The sequence below is a fragment of the Pseudorca crassidens genome, chromosome 1 (genome assembly GCF_039906515.1).
Source record: "Pseudorca crassidens isolate mPseCra1 chromosome 1, mPseCra1.hap1, whole genome shotgun sequence".
Taxonomy (NCBI): domain Eukaryota; kingdom Metazoa; phylum Chordata; class Mammalia; order Artiodactyla; family Delphinidae; genus Pseudorca; species Pseudorca crassidens.
In genome coordinates, this window is record NC_090296.1 from 107829087 (window position 1) to 107850809 (window position 21723).

The 21723-nt window shown below is 45.5% G+C and overlaps 1 protein-coding gene across 1 annotated transcript in view; it reads right to left on the reverse strand.

The window, feature by feature from the left end:
• Nucleotides 1–21723, reverse strand: part of MYO1E (myosin IE) — a 205307-nt gene that overhangs the window by 129756 nt on the left and 53828 nt on the right. The gene's annotated exons all lie outside the window — the stretch shown is intronic.

Consider the following 21723-nt stretch of genomic DNA (forward strand, 5'->3'; position numbering starts at 1 on the left):
ATCAAATGGCTGAAATCCCATTATATGACAAATGCTCATTTTACTTCTGCCTCTATTTATATTTTAATCAAACAAATGACGAAGAGTCACACTGATGTCAGCCTCTGTCTTTTCAGCTGCAGCTCTGCTAGTTTGACAACATGTCAAGCATTTATCAGTCCCTTCAGGGACCTCCCTGTCGTCACTCCTGTTTTCACGTACAAAGGTTGGGGAACACCATTCTTCTTGCTAATCCAGCAGTTTATTACAATCAACGGACTTGGGTTCAAGTATAAGCTCTGTGATCTTGGCAAGGTCAGTTTCATGGAATTTAATTCTTCACAATTTAGGTAGTCTATTAAATTTATATGTAAATGTGATTTAGTTTTTGCACCTCTACTGACAGGACTTTCATTAATAGATTCATAAACCAAGAAAACAAAATCCTATCAGACTATGTGTCATAATTTTTGGTTTGAAAATTACAGTCCCTGAAGCAATGGTAGCTGTTCAGTAAATTTTTTTAATTGAATTAAGAAGCCAAAGTAATGATGCAGACCAGCTGGAAACACCGGGACTGACGGTTCTTATTCATGTTATTAACTGAAATGGAAAGAGAAACAGGGAGATAATAGAGCAATTCCTTGTCACTTAAAATGAACTATTCCTCTGTACTATGAAAGAAATTCTAATTTAAACACCGTTCTGTGGAAAAGAAAAATATGTAAAGACTTAGCAGACTGCAGCAGAATTGATATCAACCTAATTAAAAAGTCTTCCAGGACTCACTATCATTCACAGCATCTTCCTGCACTGATTACAAAACATGTATTATTTATGTCACGCAAAATGTTGGAGGTATGACAACACAAGAGAATCAACTCATTTGATGTTTTTTTAAGTTTAATTTACTTTTTCTGAAAAATGAACTGTTTGGGCATATCTGAAGGAGAAAACTCAGGATGTGTGCTTCAGAATGTGATAGGTGGGGAGAAGGGAGTGTGATCAGGGGTCTGATCAGGGGTGTCTTGGGGGAACGGGCAGCCTTTGTCGTGGATTAGCCATGGGGGATACTAAGTCCAGGATAGAAGCCGAGCGCAGGGGCGAGGGGCGTCCCCCAAGCACCACAGTCACTAGCCAACAACGAACAAAGAAATACAGAACTGAGAAATGCCTTCAGCACCTTCCCCTGGTTGGGCGTGGGCACAGCTAGACCCTTTGCTTGCTTGATCTGGCCTGAGCTGCAGCACAGTGACGCCACGTTCCTCTAGGGGCAAAATGCAGCCATAAGGCATTTGTCCAGGAGCTTTTAGGGTACAAACCAGACATGTTCACCAGATCCAGAGAGATCTGGGGCCACAGAGAGGCTGGCTGTCAGGGAGGCAGAGAGGAGGGTTCTGTGGGCACATCTCAGGGGGAGAAGCCACCAGAGCACCCCTAAATGGCACTGCGGGTCGGTGTCCCCAAGAGTCCTGCAGGCTCAGGACAGCTCCACGTGCGAAGATAAACACTGGGTCCAACCTCTCACCCCTTTTATCACCTGGTGGAGGACACAGGACCCACCGAGCCATTTCTTCTCATGACCCAAACCTTCACACTTCAGCAAGTATGTCTCCTGTTATCAGCTTCTCTCTCAGAAACCACAGCTGAACTGCGGAAGGCCAGTGCCAACTAAAAAGGAAGCCTGAGGCTTCCCTGGTGGCGCAGTGGTTGAGAGTCCACCTGCCGATGCAGGGGACATGTGTTCATGCCCCGGTCCGGGAAGATCCCACGTGCCGTGGAGCGGCTGGGCCCGTGAGCCATGGCCGCTGAGCCTGTGCTTCTGGAGCCTGTGCTCCGCAACGGGAGAGCCCACAGCAGTGAGAGGTCCGCGTACCGTAAGTAAGTAAAGTAAGTAAGTAAAGTAAGTAAGTAAGTAAGTAAATAAATAAATAAATAAAATAAAAAGGAAGCCTGTCATGAACTACAGTAAGGGCCACTTGAGTCACGGACTGATGCCTTACAGGCAAAAAAGGGAAGGAGTTGAAACAAACTACAAAGGAAGAGGGGTAAGGAAGGGGCATAATACTTCTACGTTTACATTCTGAATCCGAACATGTTATAGCTGGAAGGGGCCTTGCCTATTCATCAACCAGTCCAAAGCTCTTACTGTACAGATGCGGAGTCTGAGGCCCAGAGAAGCTGTACGTGTCCATGGTGCAAGCTACCTGGCAGCAGAACCAGGACTAGAACTCGAGTTTTCCAGCTCCCAGTCCAGCCCTGGGTGGCTCTCTACCGCCAGCCCCTCCCCAGCAAGCCTGTATGTAGCAAAGGTTTTGATCACCCACAAAAGTTCTGGGAAAAACAATCAAATGAGTCTAGGCATTTAAATATTTTAAATTATTCAAATAAACATTATCATTTGTGAACCACGACCTTCTGGCAATCAGACTGCATAAAGGCACTGGTGTCCATCCAAATAGTAAATATTTGAAGAGCTTAATTTCTTCCTAGGTTTTAATAGTAAGATAAATGTAGGGCTTCCCTGGTGGCGCAGTGGTTGAGAATCTGCCTGCCAATGCAGGGGACACGGGTTCGAGCCCTGGTCTGGGAAGATCCCACATGCCGCGGAGCAACTAGGCCCGTGAGCCACAACTACTGAGCCTGCGTGTCTGGAGCCTGTGCTCCGCAACAAGGGAGGCCGTGACAGTGAGAGGCTCGCGCACCGCGATGAAGAGTGGCCCCCGCTCGCCGCAACTAGAGAAAGCCCTCGCACAGAAACTAAGATCCAACACAGCCAAAAATAAATAAATAAATTACATTTAAAGAAAAAAGATAAATGTAAATAGAAGTTTTAATATCTGCTTTCTAGTGGGTTATCTTGTATGCAAAGGTGCATGGAGTCGGCACTTTGGGGACCACTTTCCTAATACCCCTTGCCTTCTACCCAAGACACAGGCCTCTGTTTAAGGAGGAAAAAAAAGTCAAAGCATTGGCTTAAAAATCGGAAACAAGTGGGTAAAGGAGAAGGGCAATCTCCAGAAAACGTGGGGAAATGCCCACAGAAATTGGAAAGCTGTAATCTAACTAGAGATCTCTGTAGAATTCCATGTGCTCCTTCCAGTAGTAACTTTCGTCTGCCAGAATCACTAAAATTGAAAACAAAACACAAGTTAACCATATCCGATGTGATTATGAGGCCAGGGTGGGTCACACCAGCTTAAAGTTCACAACTCCATAGAAAATCCAAGAAAAGTTTCTGTGATTGTTACCCACTGCTCATTGTGTTCTGTGAAACATAGTACAGCATCAAAAAGGCAACCCACGTCACCTAGAGGTGTGGCCCACAGTGGTCAGGGAACAAGGAACGAGCACTGCTTCTCCTGACACCTACTATGTGCCAAGCACTCTGTTAGGTGCTTTGTTTCATTTGTTTTCAAAGGAGTTGTAGAATTGGGGGGGTACCATGATCCCCGTGTAACAGATGAAAAACTTGGCCAAAGAGAGTCATGGAGTCCAGATCTGTACTGGTGGGTTTGGAAACCCACAGCACCTTCCGTGAAGGCCGTGGAAGACAAACAAAATGGATTCCCCACTCTGTGAAAGTGGGCCAAGGGAGCCGTTCTCTGATAGCAAGGTTCCAAATGCAGTGCCTGGAACTGCCTTTCAGGTCCCAGGTGGCAAGATGGATGAAGTATTAACCTCGGCTCGGCAACAGAGACTGCTGCTCTCAACAGGGGCGTTTTAGGCGCAGGGAGGATTGACTCCTGCAAAGATAACGGGTGTCGTGAGAGGCCTCAGTGAAGTGGAGAGGCCAAAGGGTTGGAGCCGCCCTGTGACACTGGGCCTCTGCCTTCAAAGGACTCAACGGCCAATTTCAGGGCCAGAGCCCCACACCCTGGTCTTCAGTAAGGGCAGGCTTCTCATTCAAAATTCTTTTGGGACCAGATAGATGATGGTTTTCCTTTGTGGCAAAGGTGCCTCTCAACACAATAAAGACACTCAGGTTAAAAATAACCTCACAGGGCTTCCCTGGTGGCGCAGTGGTTGAGAGTCTGCCTGCCGATGCAGGGGACATGGGTTCATACCCCGGTCAGGGAGGATCCCACATGCCGCGGAGCGGGCTCGCTGAGCCTATGCTCTGCGATGGGAGAGGCCACAACAGTGAGAGGCCCACGTACTGCAAAAAAAATAATAATAACCTCACAGAAATTCTCGCTCAGCCAAAAAGATCCCAACTAGGGATCCGCTGGAGGAACCTGTTACAGAGCTTCCAAAGCCAAACCACAGCCGCTCCCAGCCCTGCAAAGAGCGGGTAACAAACTCTGGTCTTCCTTGTACTAGGGACGGGAATGAGCGTCAAGAGGGCTGGAATTGACACACAAATGATCCCAAAGCAGTAATAACAGAAATCACTTTATGCAAGAACTGAGACAAACCAAGGCTGCTCTCAGTGTTAGGTAGAGAAGAGTGTGCCCACCCAGTTAGATAGAAAACAGCGTGCTCACTTTGGGGCAGGACAGTGAATAGAAAATCAATGTCAACATCACCGCCTCACAAAGAGGGCTGTGCTCAAAACCTGCCAGCAAGACCACAAGTGGATTTGCAAAAACATTTGCATGGCTTCTGGTTGCAGAAATGCTGCAAGGATTCGTGCTACAGTCTGCTCCCAAGTGCACAGAAGTTCCTTTCTACCCGAACCCTGAGACCCAAAATATGAGGAAACGTAGCGCCAGCAGTTCTAATGTTCTCCCTGGCTGTGACCCCTTCTCTTCCTGGGAGTTGGGCCAAAAGCACAGTATTACTTACTGATCAAATAACCAACACCCAAAGATACCTGGGAGTGACCACGCATCAATTAAGGTTCACTGGAATCAAAAGCAAAATGGAGTCACCATTTGCTTGATGGAGGTTGGCTGGGTTTAAGGTACAGAAGTATCTTAGCTTTGCACTTAGAAGAAAAGCTCATTTCAATTTCTTTTTTTTTTAAATTGGGTGCAGCAAGAAGAGTACAAGGTTAGAAAAGAGACAAAGAGCTTGAGATCCTGAGAAAGATAAAAGGCAAATCATTTAAATTAAACATACGGGAAACATTAAAGAAGGGAAGGGCATGAAACAACCCTAGAGATATAAACATACAACAAAGAAAAGTTGTTTGATCATGGGGTAAGCCGTGTGAATAAATAAAATACCGTAAATGCACTAAAGGAAAAAAAAAATTAAAGAAGAAAAAAGTTTCTTTCCAACCTCCATTCTAAGGAAACCACAGTTCTTTTGCTTGGTACAACTACTGCTCACATGCTTAACAGCTAAATTCAGCTTTGAAAACCCTGTGTAACATTCTCTAGTTTTTTTTTTTTTTTAAATGTAAGTGAACCAGTCATTTACTATCAGAGGATAAATTCTGTTTAGTGGGTGGGTTTGTTTTGAGTAGCTGTGAATAAGGGCAAGGGTGATTTTATTTTTTTTTCCTGTCATTTAAATTTTCTCCCTTAAAAAAAAAAAAATAAAAACTGTGGCTGTCTTACAGGCAAATCGATCGAAGAGTGGTTTGAATAGTTTTGAACAAACCCAGTTTGTGTTTCCCTTGTCTCTAAATCAAAAGCCCATACCACCTTTTCTCAAAGGTATTTCTGTAGCACTTTCTGGCTGAGTTTGTACACCCCTATAGAACTGTTACTATTATTTAAACTTCCACGAAATGCACTTCAACTGGCAGGCATGTGCGTCGTGAAATTAAAAGTGTGTTACGGGAGAAACAAACCTTAAGTTGGGCACAAGGATGAACAACGATGTGCAATGCTACAGATGGCAGCGGGAGCCTGAAACAATGTATAGTTCCCTTCTATTCTGTTTTGCCCCATTGTGTTCTGAACAGACCAAACCACTGCCCAGCTTCGGGGCCCCACCACTGAAAGGCCCCATTGTAAGTGATATGCTTTCCAGAGCAGAGTGAAGGTTGCTGTAGTAACCTTCCCCATGAATTTCCTGACCAGGGTGATGAAAATCGCAACTGAACTGTGACAGGACTACAGTTACAGACAAGACGGCACATGAACAGGGGCCTCCCCATTTAGGGGGTCTTTTTTTTATCTGAACATAACCCACTACCTGCTGCTTAAATCATCCACATAGCCAAAGAAGGGACTGAATTTCTAGAAGCCAGAGCTTGAGGAGTGAACCTGTACAGTATCTTCCCCTAGACTGGGGGGGGGGGGGTGGTGGTGGTGGGAAAATGGGAGTTTGCAGACCAAGGGGAGTTTGGGGTCCCACAGTTCATGACTTGTTTCAGCCACCATGTTTGCTGAGTTGAGAATGCACTTTTCTAGAGCTGAGCAGGGGCTGCACGGGTACCCATGGTCCAAATAGCACAAGCAAAGAATAAACCCGCACACCGTTGGGAGAAAACAGTTCAGGATTCGGCATATAAAGAGTGCCCCTTTTATATGAAGAAAAGGCAGTCACCCCAATTTCCTAGATGGAACATTAAACCAGAATGAAAATCCCTGTCCAGTGAGCTCTACTGAGGGCTCACTATGTACCAAGCAACATTCTAAGGTCTTTACATGTATTAAATCATTTAACGGTGTCAGCAAACCTATTAGGCCAGCATTATTGTTAATCCCCATTTTAAGGACGAGGAAGCCCTGGCAGAAAGAAGTTACATCCTTTGCCCCAGATCAACACCAGTGAACAAATATTCTGCTTCCAGAATCTACACTCGTAATCCCTTCTTTTTTGTAGTTGTTGTTTGTTTTTGTTTTTTGTGGTACACGGGCCTCTCACTGTTGTGGCCTCTCCCGTTGCGGAGCACAGGCTCCGGACGCGCAGGCTCAGCGGCCATGGCTCAGGGGCCCAGCCGCTCCGTGGCATGTGGGATCTTCCCGGACCGGGGCACAAACCCGTGTCCCCTGCATCGGCAGGCGGACTCTCAGCCACCGCGCCACCAGGGAAGCCCCGTAATCCCTTCTTCATTGAGCTTTTTCCACATAGGCACTGGGCATTTGGATCTGGAGTTCTGGAGCTTAGCAGCAAGAAATGGGCCAGGAGTCCACCATTGGCTACTTCAAGTTCTCATCACGGGCACGAGCAGGATTGTGCAGAACAGGGAGCCAACGGTAGGTAAGAAAACTGAGGATGGGAAGCATTTCATCTGTTCGTTCATTCATTCATTCATTCCAATAGTTATGTGCCTACCAGGAGTCAAGCGCTATTCTAAGCACTGGGGTATAATGCCTGCAGACCATACAGACAAGACTTTGGCTCTCATCAAGCTTACTTTCTCATTGGTGAGGCAGAAAACCAACAGATGGAACAGAGAGACAGGAAAAAGAGAGGCGGCCACAGGAAAGCCAGAAGGGCAAGCTGAGCACTTGGGACAAGAAACAGACAGCCAAGATGGACTGCCCATCAGAGGGCGCAGCCCAGGTCACACAGAAAAACTGTCCTTCTTCCAAAGGGCACGGGCCCAAACTACTTTAGTCAGATCCTCATCCAGTAAGAGAACCAACACCACCTCTTATTTGTATATTGCTTCCAGTGTCTCGCTACTTCGCCATTCATCATCCCATGTGAGCCCTAAAGCGACTCAGCAAGGCAGGCAGTGAGCAGGAATAATTATCTCCATTTTACAGCGTGGACAGGCTGCCAGAACTTCCCTGATACTTTAGAGGACCCCAAAGGAATGGTGGAGATGCGGGGAGGACTGAAAAGCTAATTTGTGGTTGCGCTCACAGCTTTGGGGAATGTCCCTCTGTTTATCTGTCTAGCATGATAATGGCTATGTCATTTATTGCTGGGTTATTATTAAGCCAGGCTGTGAGTCGCTCTGTGTGCTGGATCTCGCCTACTTAGAAAGAAAGAGGGGGCAGGAGGAGGGAACCAGAAGCAGAGGCAGAGCCAGGCTGCTTTTAACCGGGAGACAGCGGGGGTAGGGACAAACAGCTCTTTAAAAACACAATTTCTAAGCATACTTAAAGGTAGAAATTCCAGCCTAAGAGCCTCTTTGCTTGGTAACGCACCACCCTTAAGAAAGGGCAAAATTATCAAGACATAGTAGAACAGGAGACGTCAGGCTGCGGATGAAGGCCTACTCCGTGCCAACTTCTAAGTAAGACGAGGAATTACAGTAATTCAGCCCACAGCCACTTCCCATTTTAACTGATGTTTCCTGTTTTCTATGCTAGGCATCATAAGAATATTCAGAACCAGACCCGGAGTTCACAGGCCGTCCCTTCACTGGGGTACATTCTTTTCTGTTCACTCATCGCATTATGGGCGACTTTACAACCCAAAACAGATCTGTTTTCCTACTGACCTCAATTTGCGGCCACCATTACTGCTGCTGAGAGAATTCTTGGCTCTCTGGGGCTGAGATGCGGAGAAGAACAATCTCACCTAGCAGTTCCCTGGGCCTGCTGCCCTTGAAATAAGAGTCTGGACCTGTTGGTTGGTGTCTCTGCAGGAATCATCCACATCCGGCCATTTGACTTAGGAGTAAGGGTGAGGGGGCAGGAGGCGGCCAGAGGTCTCTTTCCAGCCCTTTCAGCTGATTGCTGACCCATCCCAGGGTAGATGAAACAACTGGGCATTTTGTTCAATTTGTTTTTGATGGTAGGATAATGAAAGGATGGTTTTTAAAAACCTTTTAGTTTGAAATAATCTCAACATTTCAGAAAAGTTTTAAAAAATTCTTATACTCTATCAATTTGTAACATTTTGTCACATTCGCTTCCCCTCTGTCCCTCTCTCTGTGTGTGTGTGTGTGTGTATATAGGGTTTTTTTTAATCTAAACCATTTAAAAATAGGTTGTATACATCATGCCCTTTTATTCCTTAATACTTCAGTATGTATTTCCTAAAAAGGGAATTTTCTTATATAACCAGAGTAAACAACTTCAGGAAATGTCACATTAATACTTTTTATCCAAGTCAATATTCCAATTTCATCAATTATCCCAATAACGTCCTTTGACAAGATTTTTTTTTTTCCTGGTGCAAGATCACATATTGCATTTAGTTTTTGTATTTGTTTAGTTTCCTTTAATTTCTAACAGCTTTTTAGCTTTCCTTTGTCTTTTACGATGTTGGCATTTTAAAGAATTCGGGCCAGTTATTTTATAGAATCTCTCTCAGTTTTGGGTTTGTGTGATGTTTTCCTCATAATAGATTCAGCTTTTGCATGTTGGGCTAGAACTCGAGTCAAGTGATTTTGTGTCCTTCTCAGGGTATCACGTCTGGAGGTACATCATGTTTGTGGGTGGTATTCATTTTTATCATTTCATTAAGTACTGTCCCATTTCTCCACTACATAATTTCTGTTTTTTTATTCCTATTGTAACTGCTAAGCAATTTGTGGGGAGATAAAAATTTGAGACTATGTACCTATTCTGCACCTCATCAAACTCTGACAACCAGCTGTGACAGAATTAAAATTTTAAGCCCAGTTATTTGGCACTCAGGGAGAATGCATTATTCTCAGGAGCTGTGTGTTTCAGACAGACAAGGGCTTTGGAGCATCTCTGTGGGCTTCTCAGAGATGTGGTAGCTGGTTTCCTCACACCTGCTGGGTTCCAGATAGGCTGAGCGGGTAGGGGGCTGCCTTCCTCATCTGTGACACCAAGTTCCACCTCCACAGGGTGTGAAATAATGCACTCCTAGAAGTTGAACTGAAAACCAGAAGTATGAGTCAGGGTGATTCTTTTTTTTTCAGGGTGATTCTTAATGGCCCAGACAGCCCCGTAGAAAGATGCATACACGGAAATCAGGTCTGTCCGTATGCAAAGCTGTTATGTGTGGGACGTTTGTCTCTGGTTCCCTCCATCAAGGTGCCTATGAGCCTCATTCCCCACGCCAATCTCATCCCTCCTCTCTACTTTAGCTGCAGTGCTGCTGAATGAGTATCTATTTAAAAGGTGGACATGAAGTCGGTCCTTTTGGACCAGAGAGCTTAAAGCCAGGTGGGGACAAGTGGATCAAGGGCAAAGAACAACGTGGTGAAGAGGATGAAATCCAACTGAGCAGCTCAAAGAGGCTGCCCACAATTGTTCTTGAGCCACAAAGAGGGAAGACCTTCTTTATGCCCTACCTTCCATTCCAGCCATTCTCGTTCCCACGAGGGAGTCTGCCACCACCTGAGATCGCCAACATTTTCTTTTGGCTAAAAATGATTGTGTAAAAATATTACCTCATAGGACTTTATTATACAAGAGCTACCAGTAGATGGCCACTTCCACAACCAGAGTGGCTGGGACAGAACCTTAGGAAGAAGCCCGAACTGTCTCTACAGCAAATTAGCACAGAAAGGAAGACCAGGGAGCTTATTCGGCAACCGAAGATTCTCTTGCCCTGTCAATATTACACAAGCCTGGAGCCCCTTCCTGAAATATATTTGTAGGCTAGTGATTTTTTTTTTTTTTTTTTTTGCGGTACGCGGGCCTCTCACTGTTGTGGCTTCTCCCATTGCAGAGCACAGGCTCCGGACGCACAGGCTCAGTGAGCCCGCTCCGCGGCACGTGGGATCCTCCCGGACCGGGGCACGAACCCGTGTCCCCTGCATCGGCAGGCAGACTCTCAACCACTGCGCCACCAGGGAAGCCCCTAGGCTAGTGATTTTTAATAACGACTGCTGAAACACCATTAGAAAAATTAAAGTTTTTAGGTAAAAAGTTTACATTTAAGAATTTTCTGGGACTTCCCTGGTGGCACAGTGAGTAAGACTCCACGCTCCCAACACAGGGGGCCCAGGTTCAATCCCTGGTCAGGGAACTAGATCCCACACGCATGCTGCAACTAAGAGTTTGCATGCCACAACTAAGGAGCCCTGGAGCCACAACTAAGAAGCCTTGGAGCTGCAACTAAGACCCAGTGCAACCAAATACATAAATAAATATCTTTAAAAAAAGAATTTTCTTCTCTTAACTAGAGTAATGGGCTATAAAGTACACTCCAAAATTCCTAAAGATTCATAAACATAAATGAGAATTGGCATCGATAATAGTAATTTCAGGGGTGGGTTCGTGCCCCGGTCCGGGAGGATCCCGCGTGCTGCGGAGCAGCTGGGCCCATGAGCCATGGCCTCTAAGCATGCGCGTCTGGAGCCTGTGCTCTGCAACGGGGGAGGCCACAGCGGTGAGAGGCCCGCGTACCGCAAAAAAAAAAAAAAAAAAAAAAAAACCCACGTGTGCTGGGGCAAAGTGAGAATAGCATTGACATATATACACTACCAAATGTAAAACAGTTAGCTAGTGGGAAGCAGCTGCATAGCACAGGGAGATCAGCTTCATGCTCTAAGACGACCTAGAGGGGTGGGATAGGGAGGGTGGGAGGGAGACGCAAGAGGGAGGAGATATGGGGAAATATGTACACATGTATGCATATGGTTGATTCACTTTGGTGTACAACAGAAACTAACACAGTATTGTGAAGCAATTATACTCCAATAAAGATCTATTAAAAAAAACAAACAAAAAACACCTCTGCTAGGTACTGTGCCAGGCCCTGGGGATATACTGATTTTATTATTTTTTTAAGACAGAATGGTTTACCAATTAATTACCTAAATATGCAGTGGTAGTTCCAGTGTAAAGAATGAATTTTGTTGCCATAATGTTCAATTCTTTCATTACGTAAAAATACTGAATGCGCTGGTGACTACTAAAAAAAAGAATGCAAATGCACTTCACACCTAGTTGTGATAGATTACCCCTGCCTGCCAGGTAAGCTGAGAAGACAGAAATCATTGATCTTCGCAGACGACTGAATTCTAACCTGATGACCCATTTCCAGAACTCTGTAGTTAATTTCGTTTTAGAAACACCAGCCCAAACTCTGTCAGACAACAATCAGCTATAATCATCATTTATGCCATTTAAATGAAGTTGACTACATTTTCTCTAAAAATTGTTCTCTTCCACCTCAAACACTGCTTATAAAAAAATCTTAATGCCCAGCGGTAAGACTCAGCAATTTGGTGTGAGGTATACGATACTATCTCCCACCTGGCATAAGGTTTTAAATATCCTAACTGGAATCTCTAAATCTTTAATGTAAGAGCTTTGCCACATATACTTTGTTGCCACTGAGAAGCTGAAAAGGCATTTGAGCAACTGTTTCCTACAGATCAATTAGCTACAATATAATTTATCATCAAGTAAAGCCCAGGCATTAAATGCCTGGGCTTTGGGTCCCCTTGAATCTCTCCTAGATAATCTAGGGCAGCTCTTCCCAACCAGTAGGTCTGACAACACCAGTCCTTGGAGGAAGGCTGAGGGTGGACTGGGCTTTCCTGTTCTCAGGGCTCTGTCCGCCCTGCCCACACCGAAGGCCATCCCCTTTCCTAACTCTTTATGGGCAAAAGACACCACCAAAAGTTTAAACCATTCAACAGTGTCCACCACCACTCTCACTCACCCATCCTTCCCACCCACCCCTCTCTCTGACTTAATCACAGGAGGAAGTGAATCTATCTCTGATGCTGTCACAGTTTTTAAAATCTGGAAGTGGGTCACATGATGTAAAAGGAAGTTGACGCTGGTTGAAGACAATAAGGTAGCTGGCAGATCTAGAAACCCATGATGGCTTACTAGCTATAAGCCTTCCAAGGTTCTAATTTAAAAAGAAATTCCAAAAATGCTCACCTTGGGTTGGAGGTATGGTTATGAAGAATGTGGGTAGGCTGTTTTGAAGGGCTCATAGACTAACTCTAAGGGAAATTCAAATGATAAAATCACAATCATAACAAGAGTAACAGAAATAACAAACTCTTTGAGAGGTCTTATTTTATACTTTTTTTTTCTCTTTACATTTTAGCAGTGACAGCATACAAATCCTCAGAATTTGTTTAAAATGTCTCCTTGGGACTTCCCTAGAGGTCCAGTGCTTAAGACTCTGCACTTCCAATGCAGGGGCCGCAGGTTTGATCCCTGGTCGGGGAACTAAGAGATTCTACATGCCATGGGCAGCGCGGCCAAATATATATATATATACACACACACACATATATATGCATATATATACACACATATATATACACATATATATGTGTGTGTATATATGCATATATATATATCCTCAATTAAGGACCTACATTAGTTAATGTACACAACAGCCCAGGAAGCATTCTCTTCGGAGGAGAATGTGGACTCCAAATTACTATGTATATGGACATTTGAGCACTTAAAAATAAGTTCCCCACTTATATTATGACAACTTGGCAGTCACTAGAGTTTACCTTCTCTTTCCTCTGAAATGTCCTCGTTCCTAGGAAATCTTATCCCCCTCGGCTGCAATCTTGAAGGCTACCCTTCATTTGTGATGCACTCATGCCCCTCAGAGATTTAACAGGAGCCTGGAAATTGGGTGAAAGCACTTGGGACCCTCAGCGGTGTCTTCAGGGCTAATGCTGGAGGCTATCATTTATAATTGAGAAGATGCTCTTGGATGCTGGAAGGAATAAAGCGAGTAACGACCACTCTCAGCACTGGGGCCAACTGTCTTATCACTAAGTCCATATTCTGCCGCGACTGGGCAGAGGGCAAAAGCCCAGGACTGGGAGCTGGAAGAACGGACTCACATTTCCTCTTCGGCCACTTCTGGCTGGGTGGCCTGGGGGATTTACTTAAACATCCTTGTTCCCACCCTCTCAGGGTTGTTAGTGAGGGATCAGTGAGATAAGAGAGAATCAGGGGTACCATTTAATCGATTAACTTCTCCCGAATTTACACCCTCACACTAATTATGAATACTTTGCAAAATGTACCTTCCCCCCATCCTCAAACCTGTTTCTAAAATAGTGCAAAGAACACCCAAAAAAAAGGGTAATGCTTCCACTGGAGGGAATGAGGATGGGATCTGGCTCAAACCTCAGGCAGGTCCCGGGCAGGATGAGCATCGATGTGCGGAAAGGTGAAGCAGAAAAAGGTTAGAAACAGTACACCTTGAAGTGAACAGAAACCATCGGCCAATGAGGAGATCAGTTAGCTAGTGAAGTTAGATTTAGGAGGTATCCAGATAGCTAAGGCGCTTTGCTAAATGTCTGCAGAGAGCGGTCAACCCCAAATATAGCTTCTATATGATTAACAGAGACATGCATCTGTCACCTTGATATGGCAGCATGCTACGAAAGCACGCTGACAAGGCAAGAGCAGCGGGGTAGTGTGTAGGGGTAGAAAAGGCCAGTGCTTACAGGTCGGACCACTTGAGCTGGGCGACCACAGAAGCCACTTAAGGCCACTTGGTCTCACTTTCCTCATCCACGAAAAGAGCGTCACAACCAAACTCAAAGGACCATTAAGAGAAATGTGCTAAACCTGGGACCCATCTCGAGGGCTGGGTTTGACATGCTGTCTTGACATTAATTAGATGTAAATACAACTGATTCTCTGACTTGACTGTGAGTGCCATGTGGACGGGGAAATCTGTCCCCTTTTCTCTGCATCCCCAGAGTCCACCTAGCACAGTGCTTGGCACCCCTCAGGGCTTGGGCTTGACTGATCTTATTAAATTTATAATAGAACAATGAGATGTAAAGTGCATTATAAACTGCATATACAAGGTCTGTACATATGTAAAGATAAGGTATTGAAGGCAAATAAGACTTTTGGCAATTCAAATATAAAAATGGTGTGGGAAGGTAAGGACCGGTCAAGGTATCTCCACTTCTGCCCAAGAGAAAATGACACTGTGGCCAGGGCACCTATGACTTTAGTCTGCTACCCTAGAGCATCTCTAGGGTGGAGAAAGGAAATGCTCTCAGCAGTTGTCTGGTGAGACTAGCCCTTAGCATCACTCCAAGCTACCTACCATATTAACTGATTCGCACATAAAAGAAAATGTGACACCCTGGTTGGTTTTTCTAGAAACCAGCTTAACAGGTAAGCTCTGTGCTGCACAGAAAGCCTTCAATTTCAGATTCCAATCAAGTCTAAATCTGACTGGTAGAATCAGCTGCCACCTTGATGAAATCCATTGTCCGAAACACAAAAGCGAGAGGCTACGGCGCCTTCTAGATTTCCCCTTGGAGTAAGCAGTGTAACCCACAGCTGGGTTATGTCTCCAAGTACTGGCACCGAGGCACAAACATCTCCTTTCATTTGGCCCTCTACAGACCTTGCAAGAGTGGTGGCCCAATTTATCATACACGCAACTGGCACAAAGTCAGCACTCTAATGCAGCCTGTTATATGAAAGCAGCCCTGCAGGCTCTCTCCCAATAAAATACGACCACCAGGAATATAATGGTTCCCTTCCTGAATATATGGCACTGCACAGCTAAGAGCTTTCACATACATTATCCTGTTGGAGTGATGGCTGAAGTCCAGTCAGTCCTCCATATCCGCAGATTCCACATCCACAGATTCAACCAGCTGCAGACCAAAAATATTGGGGAAAAAAAATTCCAGAAAGTCCCAAAAAGCAAACCTGAATTTGCCACATGCTGGCCTCTATTTACATAGCATTTGCACTGTACTAGGTATTATAAGTAATCTAAAGATGATTTAAAGTACAGGGAGGATGTACTAGGTTATATGCAAATACTATGCTATTTTAAATAAAGGAACTTGAGCATCAGAGGATATTGGTATCTGCAGAGGTCCTGGAACCAGTCCCCCAAGAGACAACTGCAGTTGTAAGGCAAGCATCTCTATTTCCATTTTCTAAATGAGGAAAGTAATGGTCAGGTACTTGTCCAAGGTCACATATAAAGCAAAAGGCAGAGTGGATTCTTACTCCACTGCTTCAGGTAGCCTCTTTTCATCTCTTCACAAAACTGGGGTGACAGTGACCCTGAGAAATAGTGAGCTGAAATATTTCTTAGTTCTAGAGTTTTCCTTTAGACTTCTGAAGCCCAGTGAAAATTTTACAAGGGCTGTTAAGAGAAAGGGCTGGGACTTCCCTGGTGGCGCAGTGGTTAAGAATCCGCCTGCTAATGCAGGCGGATTTGAGCCCTGGTCCGGGAAGATCCCACATGCCACGGAGCAACTAAGGCTGTGCGCCACAACTACTGAGCCTGCGAGCCACAACCACTGAGCCCACAGGCCACAACTACTGAAGCCTGCACGCTTAGAGCCCGTGCTCCGCAACAGGAGAAGCCACCGCAATGAGAAGCCCGCACACTGCAACGAAGAGTAGCCCCCGCTCACCGCAACTAGAGAAAGCCCGCGCACGGCAGCGAAGACCCAACGCAGCCAAAAATAAATAATAAATTTTTTTAAAAAAGGGGCTCTCTTCTAACTACTTAGGTATGACACAAAATAAATCATATTGTGACTTTTGCCTTTTTCTTTTTCTCTACTCAAATGACAGTTGTTATCTTCTTTTCAGAAAAAGCCCTCTCAAGAGGGCTCTGTTGAAACTGCCCTGGTTTGGGTAGAAATGGCCAGGGATCCAGCTCCCAGTCCGTAAGTACAGATAAGTGGCGACTATGAATGCAAAATTACTTACTCATGTAAATTAAGTTATAAACTGAGCTAATCATTGACCTTGGCTCAAATCGAATTTTAGAAAAATAGAATTCGTCATTAAATGCCTTCCTTAGATTTGTAATGTGCTCTGTAATTTTACAAAGCACCTTCACAGCCTTGTGAAGTTGATATTACTATCCTCAGTTTATAGATCAGGAAACTGAAGCTTTCAGAGGTTAAGAAACTGGCCCCAGGTTGCGGTCAAGTCTCCTTTAAACGAACACAGATTTTCCAAATGTACAGGACAGTATCACCCCTTCCACAGAACCTATTCCAGGATCCGCTTTGGTTGGGTGGTTTTTAGGGAGGTCTAAGGAAACAAGGGTTTGCTCTAGATTGGACGCTGTCAGAAAGCGTGGCAATTCTATGATTGAGTGTCTCAATAAATGTTATCTACAGGGAGCGCTGACTGGAGGACAGAGAGGACCATAAAATGGTAAAGAAGCAGCGGCTACTCCTACTAGCATGGGAGAAGATGTCTGGTGGGTATCGTGGGTTGTACGGGAACTGTTTTAGTCTGTGCTTAGATGAAATTCCGCTGCGGCCTTGCTTGGCCTCACTTGACCATGGTTTCAGAAGGAGCCTTGTTTGGGGCCAGGGGTGTGAGCACCAGGCCGGCTCCAACAGCACCGAGGTCTAGTTGTGTCAGGACAGAGGAGGTCAGCACTTGCTTCTTCATTCTCAAACAGCTGCCTCTGAGCAGCCTTCACATCGAACAGAAAGTCAAAAAGGTCATTCAATAATAATTTAATTCAAACGAAACCTTTTCTTAGTGAAACCAAAAATATCATCAGCACTAAACTGCCCCAGGAACTCCCTGACAGATTGGATAAGCCTTGAGTCACAATCTTCTTGCACTAACTTGTCTCTCTTCCTCCCTCACCATCAGCTCCTGGGCAGACAGGAAGCTGAACGGTGGGAGCACCTGCGCATTGCTCCCCAGCGTCTGTGCTTCCCTTCCTTGAGTGACACAATCTCTGGCTTTTAGTTGGGCACATAGCTACTCACAATAAAGAATTCATCCCCAGATTCTTGTGCGTCTAGGTGTGGCCGGGTGACGGAAGTGGAAGGGGTGTGTGCAAGTCTTAGGATGCGTCATAAAGAAGGGAGGGGGCGTGACCCCCTTACCCGCCTTGCTCCAAATTGGCAGGTGGTGGCCATAGCCCAGAAGGACCAGTGCCACACCCTGGGGGTGGCAGAGCAGAAATGGAAGGGAGCCTGCAACCCAGACAACTGCAGGGCTCCACACCAACCCTGCACTGTCTACATCCAGAATGTTAAATGGGAGAGCAATAAACACTCACACCTATAACAAACAACAAAGCCCACTTGTAACTGCATCTGCATAGTCTCGGGTGGGACTGTTTTCCCCCCATTTAAATGTAATAAAATTAAACTTAATTCCAGAAGTTCTTCTAGAGCGCCAGGCTACAGAATCTGTTTATAATAATGGTGTATATTGGTATGCGTTTTTTGTTGTTGCTATGCTTACTAATTATTTTATAAGTGTATTTATGGCTTACCTAATTACACAGTATATTTCTTATTTTTACCTTTTTGTCTCACTCCCAATAAACCAGAGCCCTTTGATAGGGGCATAAAAGATACTGCACAAACATCTGGGGTTTTTTGTTTTGTTTTGTTTTGTTTTGCGGTACAAGGGCCTCTCACTGTTGTGGCCTCTCCCATTGCGGAGCACAGGCTCCAGACGCGCAGGCTCAGCGGCCATGGCTCACGGGCCCAGCCGCTCCGCGGCATGTGGGATCCTCCCGGACCTGGGCACGAACCCGTGTCCCCTGCATCGGCAGGCGGACTCTCAACCACTGCGCCACCAGGGAAGCCCCAAATATCTGTTTTAATGAATCTTTAAAGACTCTGTCACGTAATCTTATTTTAACTTCTACTACTTCATCTATTCACTTCTCATCCTCCTGGGAGATATTCACATTTATGGAGGGACGAAAATACATACACCTCAGTGAAACTGCAAACTGCTATGCAACTGCTCCCCAGGTTGGCAAAACCTCAAATATTAAATTTGTGAGTGGCAAGATTTTAAAGATATAAAAATGCCTTTGTTTGTAAAAGGCCTCAAAGGACTGTTTTCACTGTTGATTCATCATATCCCTCACATTTGTAAGACCATTTGCAATTTAGAAAGTGATTTCATACTCATCATCTCACAGTCCTCATAGGCAGGCTGGATATTAGTAATTTACATGTAACAAACAAGGAGCTAGAAGTTCTAAGAGGGTGAGTTACTTGCTGAAGAAGCCATCCATCCAAAAATCCCTGTGGATGGCCCTTTGGGTGGCAGTAAGCTTTCTGGTACCTGTTATCTATGCACCTTGAGCTAACACCTCTGTGGGAGGGATTCTGACACGGAACCTCTGATCAGGGATTTGGGGATGGGATGTGAGCAAGTAGAAGGGCACTGGGGAAGCAATGCTGTCAGGGAAACACAGGAGAGCACAGAGACAGAAGGCTGAAGGGGCAGGCCTGACTAGATCAACGTTCCCGGTTTTATGTAGCTGGAAATGTAGGCCACTGCTTTCTAACTGCAGAGTGAAACTAAGTCCAAGTGGACGTTGCCCAGGGGCGCTGCCGGGATGACCTGGGTGGTGGCAGCGCTCCAGCACCCTGGGTAGCACTTGAGCCTGGTTAGCCAACCAGATCCGCCAGCAACTGCATTAATACCTTGGGTGCCAGAAGGATGAGGCTCTGCGGAGTTGTTTTCTATTGGAAGAACAAGCAGGTAACAGCAGCTGGGACTGACCACAATGGGAAAGGGACAGAGATAGCAGCAGACTCTGTCTCTCAAATTCGATCTACGTTCATCCCAATTATAATTCTGACATTTCCTTCTCGCCTTCACCCTCAGGGTTTGCTTCGATTACTCCCAAACCCCTAATCTAGCCCTTCGGATGACAATGCAATTTATCGTTGATTCCAGTGAGTTTAAACAAACCCTCTACAGGAATTTGTTTATAATTTCTCTATTTTTTAATTTATTTACGTTTTATTTCCAGTGGGATAGAATGGCAAAGAGCTCTGGCCCCAAGAGTCAGAAAACCTGGAAGAAGAAAAAGAAAGGAGATGGAAAAGGAGGGGAAAGGGAATGAATATGTATTGTGCACCAGCTGAGCCAGGCACTGTACACACATTGTCTGATGTTCATCCTCACAATGATCCTACAAGAACGGGGTTGTTCGTTCACTGCTGATGAGAAAACGGAGCTTTGAGAAATTGAGCGTCTTGTGCAAACGCTAACCCCCACTCCCAGAAAAAAATCCAAAAGGACTGAAATTCAGTTCTTCTGCCCTGTCACGGGATTTTCCATTGTTCCAAGGTTGTGAAAACCAGATCAGGTAAGAGATGCAAAAGCCAGCTACTAAAGGGTTAAGAGGACATTATGAGGATGATGCCAGGACCTGGCAGCTTATGTTCACAAAGAACATGTGAGTCTCCCTCGAGGTCAGCCAGTGGCCCAGTCTCAGCCTGGGGGCGGGGCGGGGCCTGGAATGGACCTGAATGAAGGGCCTGGAGGGCTGTGTCAGAAGTCCACTTAGGGCTTCCCTGATGGTGCAGTGGTTAAGAATCCGCCTGCCAACGCAGGAGACACAGGTTCGAGCCCTGGTCTGGCAGGATCCCACATGCCACGGAGCGACTAAGCCCGCGTGCCACAACTACCAAGCCTGCGCTCTAGAGCCCGCGAGCCAAAACTATTGAGCCCGCGTGCCACAACTACTGAAGCCCACACACCTAGAGCCCGTGCTCAGCAACAAGAGAAGCCACTGCTATGAGAAGCCCGCACACCACAACAAAGAGTAGCCCCCGCTCAGCACAACTGGAGAAAGCCCGCGCACAGCAACAAAGACCCAATGCAGCCAAAAATAAAAATAAATGAATTAAAAAAAAAAAAAAAAGAAGTCCACTTAGGTGAGTGGATGCCATGCCCTGAGACAACAACACACCGTTTAGAGGAAACTTCTCAGAAGGCTGTGGGCCAAAATTTTCTTTTTTCCCCATTTTTCCTTAAAAAATCTTTAATCCCCATGGATTTCCAAGGTTGCTCTTCACTTTCTTCCATATCATTTCCAGTTTATTATTCTCCTTTCCAGCACAATCAAGCATCTTTTGAGTTAACTGATGAGAGACAAAGAAAGAAAAACTTGTCTCTAAGGCCTTGTTTATCCTACCCCCCAAAATAACACATACATATATAATACACAGATAGATATTACATCCCTGAACACACACACTGACTCTCACATCTTCCAACAGGCTGGTAACAAGCCTTGAGTCCCTCCTCCCCCGACATCCAATCCTACTGGTTCTACCTCAGACCCGTTCCTCCACTCTGCCCACTGCTGTCTATTCTCACAGCCACAACTTACTCGAGGTCTCACTATTTCTCACCTGCAAGAGCACCCTAACTGCTCTTTTCGGTCAGTTCCCCACCTGCTGCTGCTTGGTCCTGTGCACCCACCCTGCATGATTACTTAAGTGAGCTGTTGGTATAACAGCAGTTTCCTAACCCTCCCCGAGAGCACATTACACAGGTGAGTTAACTAGTGGGCCCATTCCAGCAGCAAGTCCACTGCTTCCTTGAGCCCTAAAGCAATAAGGTGTAGCAAGTAAGTGTCTGCTGTGGGTTGAACTGCGTCCTCCTCCGAAAACAGGGTACGTTCAAGTCCTAAAACCCCCAGTACTTGTAATGTGACCTGACTTGGAAAAAGGGGTTTTGTAGATGTAATCAAGTTAAAAGGAGGTCACTAGGGGGGACTTAATCCAGTATGACTGATGTCCTTATAAGAAGAGAAGAGACAGAGACACAGCGAGAAGGCCATGTGACGACAGAGGCAGAGATTGGAGTGATGGAACAGATCCTCCCCTAGAGCCTTCAGGAAGAGCATGATCTGACCAAATTTGGATTCTCGCCTCCGAAAGTGGGAGAGTAAGCTTCTGTTGTCTTAGGCCACCCAGTTTTTGATAATCTGTTACAGCAGCCCTAGGAAACTAAAACAGTATCTAAAGAAAGGTGGGAAGAGTTGACCATCAAGAAAGAAGCCTTCAAATCAGAACAACTCTACTTCGCAAGTTTGCCTCTGCTAGTTTCTTACCTTCTCCATAAGAAGCCAGGGGCCCCCACATTATGGTTACAAAGAACAAACCTGATTACCTCATTCCCTTTCTTGTTAAAACACCCCTCTATTTTCTATATGACAAACTCCAAGCCCCTAATAGCCATGTAAAGGCTTCAGAATCTGGTCCCAACCCATTTCTCCAGCACATCACCAACA